A 6,751-nucleotide genomic window follows, 5' to 3' on the forward strand; every position below is an offset into this window, starting at 1 on the left:
CCGCCTTTTTGCCTTGTACATGAACTACATCATCGGCATTGAGCAGATACCTTATATCTGTGTCACTGACCCGTACTTCATGAACAAGGGCTTCTTGGCAGTCTGTCCAGAGCACCGTGAATACGTGAGGGACTACATGGCCATTCATGGTCATCAATAAGGACAAGGAGACGATTCTCTTGCTTTATCATCCCATGTAAGTCATCCGCGTGAATATCCTTCCTTCGATTTCAATCATTCATTTGCACGGTGGAGGCTAATTTTGCACAGCCACGAGCGCGCCGTCCTCATCATCCTTTACCCCCGATTCTCCCATGCTCTTTACTTGGACTCGTCGAAGAACATGAACAAAAAACATTACACCCACATCAAGTCTATTCTCGACAGTGCTATCTTTATGTACGGCGTACGGGTGTGACGCCCGGATAATCATGCCACAGTAATCACCCACTAATCATGCCATTGTCATCATGATTACCTTGCTAATTGCCACTTGTCCAAAACATCAAGTTCAAAATCAAATTTAAATTGCAAGTCAAACATTTATTTCTGCAAACAGAGAAGCAAAAATGTTCGAGATTTTGCAAATAATGCCCAAGTAATTGTCATGAAGAAATCAACTCAAATTGGGTTTCTAATATGGCCAAAACAATATTTTCGTGGACCAACAAACATTTATTTTGGTCATTTAAAATTCCAACAAGTAGTCTCACATTTCCCAAACCACTTTAAACTTTGTGGGCTTCTCCAAAATAATGACCACTATTTGTGTGTCAAGTTTCACTGGCTGGCAGACTGTTACTAGTGAAATCTGTCTTAAACTCTCTTTTGATCTACCTTATGGGATGCCTTGACGTCCCTGTGACTATTAAAACCCAAGCTATCAAGTACTTGAGGCATTGTTTATGGAGAGGTCCTGATCTAGAGGACCACAGGCCTGCTATGGTTGCTTGGAGTACTGTTTGTAGACCTAAGGATCAAGGAGGCTTGGGGGTCAAGGATATTTTTGTTCAGAACAAAGCCCTTCTGCTCAAGAACTTGCACAAATTTTATAATAGGCACAACATCCCATGGGTCAATTTGATTTGGGAAACCTACTATAGTAATGGTGTGTTGCCTGGCAATTCTTGGGTTGGATCTTTTTGGTGGAAGGCAAACCTCAAGCTCATTGACAACTTTAAATCATTGGCCAGATGTCACATAGGGGATGGTAAAAGTGCTTTATTTTGGTCTGATCTATGGCACTCAGCTTGTTTACAAGACTTGTTCCCACACCTCTTCTCCTTTGTGAAGAACAACAACACTACTGTGCACACCATTATTCATACTGAATTCCTGGAAGATTTATTCCACCTTCCACTCACTATGCAAGCCTTCCAGGAATTTGAAAATATGGAAGACATTTGTATTGCTTTAAGAACCTCTGCCACCCTGGATTGCACTAACACCTGGAGCTACATTTGGGGCAATGACCAATTCTCGGTTGCTCAGGCTTATAAAGTAATGATGGGAGTTAAAATAGTGCCCCAGCAGTTTAACTGGATTTGGAATAGTTCGTGCCAGCCCAAACACAAGGTGTTCTTCTGGAGGTTACTTCATGATAGGCTTAATACCAGGAACCTTCTGCGTAGGAAAACATTTCATTTGGAAAGCTACAACTGTGCTGTCCATAACTGTCCTCAGGAGGAAACATTGCAGCATCTCTTTTGGACCTGTCCTTTTGCCTCCCAGTGCTGGGATCTATTATGCCCTACAAGACAAGCTCATGTTTCTGTGCTTGAAGCTTTTGATGACCTCAGACAAAAATTACATGTACCTTTCTTCATGGAAATCATCATCCTAGCTTCTTGGGCCATCTGGATTTCAAGAAATAATCTCATCTTTCAAGCAATTCAACCTTCAGTTCAGAGGTGGAAAGCAATCTTCCTTGAAGAGATTAACTTGCTCAGATTCAGGATTAAAAAGAGTTTTGCTAGGGCTTTCTGTGATTGGCTTGACCATCTTGTTCTGTAATTTGTATTTTATTTATTTTTTAAGTTTGTTTTGGTTTTTCTTTCTTTTTTCTAGGGCTTACCTCAAGCCTTAGTACTGTTGGACCTTTGTTTTTTCTTTCTTTATTAATATAAAAATTGCAGTGGGGTTTTGCCCTACTGTGTACAGTCAAAAAAAGTTTCATGTTGAACAAAACTCATTTGGTAATAAATAAAATGTCAAACAGTGGTGAAATGAATAAGCAGGAAAGTAAAAAAAGGAAAAAGACTAAAATCCTACTATGTCTTTGGGCCACATGTGACCACAGTTCCCATGGCCCAGCCCACCACGGCCTTTTCCCCCTTCCTCTGTTCCTCTGTACAGACAGGAGATAGGGGCAATGGCGGGAGTTCCTATTTGACGCATTTTGCGTCAAATTGCCACGCTTTCGCCCAGGCACATCGCTCGTGGTGCATCGATTGGGCCGGCCCATTGCAGTGCGCTGCAAAAACCAAGTGGAAAGAAGATGCTAAAAAGGTAGGTCGCGAACTCGTGATAGCTGGGAATCGAACTACGGACTGCCTACTTGTGCTCGCTGGGTACTAGCCACTACGACGGAAGAGCTTAGTGGACCAATGTACAGCGAGAAACAAGAAGAACTAACAAAAATATAAGAGTTAACATTGTTTGAAAAAAAAACTTTAGCATTTTTCGAATTTTAGTTAAATTTTTTAATGTACGATTTTGTTTTGACAAAAGGGAACAATTTATGATATCGCAAACAAATTTTGAATTTCCCAAAACATTTTTTGAAAATGTGAACCTTTTCAGAATTTGTGAACAATTTTCTAACGCACGAACATTTATTGAATTTGAGAACAAATTTTAAAACGGAGAACAATTTTGAAAATCCCGAACAAATTTTAAAGAACAAATTTTTTTTGAGTACGTGAACAAATATTTGAAATCCAGAACATTTTTTAAAAATTTTGAACAAATTTTTTGAAACATGAACATTTTTTTATAAAAAAATACAATCTTTTCTTTGAAAAATCCTGGCACTTCTTGGAAAGGCAAACAAATTTCAAATATTTTGCACATTTTTTATTTTTCATTTTCTAAACATTTTTTGCAAAAATACGAACATTTTTCAATTTTGAGAACTAATATTTGAAACTTCTGAACAATTTTTAGAAACACGAACAAATTTTAAACATTTTAATGAAAAAAGCAGAACAAAAGAAAAAACAAACAGAGAAACAAAAAAAGAAAAAAAGATAACAGGAAAAAACAAAGAAAAGGAAACTACATTATTTGAATTGGTTAACAATTTTCCAAAAATGCGAGTTTTTTGAAAACTAGAACAATCTTTGAAAAATTGGAACACATTTTGAAATTCTTGAACATTTTTGTATTTTGTGAACAAATTTTTCGATATGGAACATTTTTTGAAATTCAGGAATAATTTTTGGATATGTGAACAAATTCTAGAAACGGGAACATTTTTTGAAATTTGGTCACATGTTTCGGAATTTATTGAAAAATTGTTTTGAAATGCAAACATTTTCTTAATGTCCAAAACTTGTTATGGGTTTGTGAACAATTTATTAAAATGGCAGGATTTTTTGTAAAAGAAAAGAACAAAAACAAAGAATAAAGAAAAATATAAATAGAAACAGAAAAAATGAAAAAGAAAAAGAAACAGAAAAGGAGCAAAAAAGAAAAAAGAACAAAGCGTAAAAGGAACCTTCTAGAAGTTCCCAAACGAGAAAAACCAGTTGGGAATCTTCTAGGAGTTTCACAAAATCAGAACTGGCAAGCGATGTGAACGTGGTTTATGGGCCGGCCCAACTTGTCGCGCCCCTGTGCGATCGCCCGACACTTTGACGCAGAGAGCGTCAAGTAGGGTTTTCCGGCAATGGCATGGCATGCATCCACCGCCACCATGGCCGCTGCCGTTGTCGTGTCGAGCATCCCGCGGTCCTCCTGGTGGATAAGAACGTCGGCGGCCCCCTGGCGGGCCCTAGCACCCACTTTACCCTCTCCCTCCTGCTCCACCTCCCTCTCGAGATCTGGCATCAATTTACGCCGTCGTCACCGCCATCCGTCACCACCACGGCGACCGGCAACCCCGTGCCCGTTCGTCGAGTCCGCGTGCTTCTCCGCCGTCTACTAAGCAGACCCTGCATTCAATGCTAGCCCACAAGGACCACCCCATTACCTGCGCGGCGCGGCTCCTCCGCGTCGGCCTTCGCCACTGCCTCTGTGTCTTCCCGCGCTCCGGCAAACTCCGGCCTCCCCGAGCTCGTCATCCGCACCGCGGTGAGCTCCTCCTCCATTCCCCCTCCTTATACACTCGATTCGCGCTGTAGCCGTCATCCATGAGTTCGCCTTGGCCTTGTATGCGCGCGCGCCCGCATTCGCTGCCGCCCTCTGTGCGCGCCTCCCGCCAGCCGCGCCCTGCCTCGCCTCGCGTATGCCCCCCTCGGCAACGCCCCGCGGCCGTGCCACCGAGCCCGCATCTTGCTGCAGCACGCGCCCAGCCACAGCACACACACCCCGCACCCGCTCGCCTCCCGCGGCCGCGCTTGCTGCTCCGGCCCGCCTTCGCCGCTGTCCCGCAGCGCCTATGCCTGCCGGTGCCGTCTGCTCCGCCTTCGGCCGGCCTCCCCGCCCCGCGCGTCGCTCGCTGTGAGCCGCAACCACACGCCGCCCGCCTCACCCCCGCTTGTCCACCCGCGCCCCCCTACTCTGCTGCTCCCCGCCGCTGCGGCCGCCTCTGTTGCCCGACTCCTCATGCTAGCACTGCCCGCGCTCGTCATGCCCCGCTCGCCTGCCGCAGCTCCTGCGGCCGGCCACGCCCCCTGGCCATGCGCCAGGCCCTAGGCCGCGCCGCGGCGGTGCCCCCACTGGCCTCGTCGAGGCCATGGCCTCGTCCCGCGACAGGGCGTAGCGCCCCTCGGGCACGGGTGCCCGCCCGTTAACCCGCCCCGCCTCGCTGGCTTAGTGCCACTGCCCAATGGGGCCTCCCACGCCCTTGCCAAAAAATATTTTGTAAATATTAATTGATTAATTATACTTAATTAACTTAATTAGCTAGGTTAATTAACCTAATTAACTAAACTTAGTTAATTAAAACTGCTAGTTTAGTTAGCTCAATGACATGTGGGCCTCACTGCCTTGTTTGACCAGTCAACCCGGTCAGACTTAACTATTGCCCCTGCTGATGTCATGATGATGTCATGCCGATGCAATAACTCCATTTTAGGTTTATTAATATTTTTAGGATTTTGTTAAAACTTTGAAAAATCATATAAATTAATTCGTATGTCGGATGAAAAAGTTTTATACATGAAAGTTCCTCAGAACGATGAGACAAATCCGAATGCACGGTCCGTTCATTCGCCACACGTCCCTAACATAGCGAACATTGAACCTTTCCCCTTCGATTCGTTTGTCCGAAAATGCCAAACCTCGGGAAAACTTTTCCGGATGTTTCTCCCTTCACCGGTATCATGTAACACTGCGTTAGAACACCCCTAGCATCCCTTATTGTCATGTTATGCATATGTTTGTGTGTATTTACTATTTCTTCCCCTCTTCTCTCTGGTAGACCCCAAGACAATTGTTGATGCCACTATGATCGTCTACGTCACCGACGACCCTCTTCCCTTTCAGCGGAGCTTCCAGGCAAGCCCCCCTTTGATCATCCCGATATCTCCCATTCTATTCTCTCATGCTTGCATTAGATTTTGCTACTATAATTGATTGCTCCTATTCTGATGCATAGCCTGCTTTTGTAACCTACTATTGTACCTTACCTGCTTATCCTAAACTGCTTAGTATAGGTTGGTTAGTGATCCATCAGTGACCCCCACCTTGTCCTTGTTGCCCCTGCTTCATCATCAACGACTCGATCAACGTGATCGACGACCAGACCCGACACCTCACATCACATCACGCCCCTTTTGTTGCTCGACTATGCAGAGTTACCATCGAGTGTTGAGGGTGATACCTCACACATCACTCTCGATGAGATCTCTGTAGTGTAGCTACTCGGTCGTAGTCATAGAGGGTGATTCCTCCTTGACCACTCTCAATATTACTCTGTCGTGTAACCCCTCAAGTGTGAACCTCGAGGGTGGTTCCTCTTACATTCACCTTGATGATTACATCAAGTGGAATCCACCGAGGGTGATTCCTAGGGTTTTCCCCTTGACGTTTGGAGACACGGTTACCTTGACTTTACATGAGACCGTTGTTGAAGTCGGGTCAGCCCTGAGGGGTACCCATGAATTGATGTGAAAGTCAGGCGGGCCCATAGAGTACACGCGAGTTTTCCACATGGCACAGCCGGGCAGTCTGGGCCCTTGCCATAAGTCCATGAGATGGGGCGACGGGGTCACCTTATCGTGAGTCTCTGCTCCTTTCCGTGAGCCCCCAATGCACTAACAGGTTTGGGTATTTGTTTTGAGTTGGCCTCTTGGCCTTCACACACTAACCACCACGCGAGAATAGTTATGGGCCTCGACATCGTAGTATCAGCCGAAGCTTTGTGAGATGTCCAGTTCAGCAATGCGGCATGGTTGGATCATGCTGTCCATCCGAGGCGGTGCTGGTATCCACCCTGCTCGCAACGACCCGGAGTGCTGCAGGCGATGGGCCCAAGACCCTGGAGTGCTTAGGATGTAGACCGACAGGGACCTCTCTGCTGAGCCTAGGTAGGGCTGCGACGTGTTGATCTTCCGAGGCTGGGCATTGACCCAGTAAAGTGTGTTCG

Source organism: Triticum aestivum, chromosome 2B, assembly GCF_018294505.1.
Source record: "Triticum aestivum cultivar Chinese Spring chromosome 2B, IWGSC CS RefSeq v2.1, whole genome shotgun sequence".
Taxonomy (NCBI): domain Eukaryota; kingdom Viridiplantae; phylum Streptophyta; class Magnoliopsida; order Poales; family Poaceae; genus Triticum; species Triticum aestivum.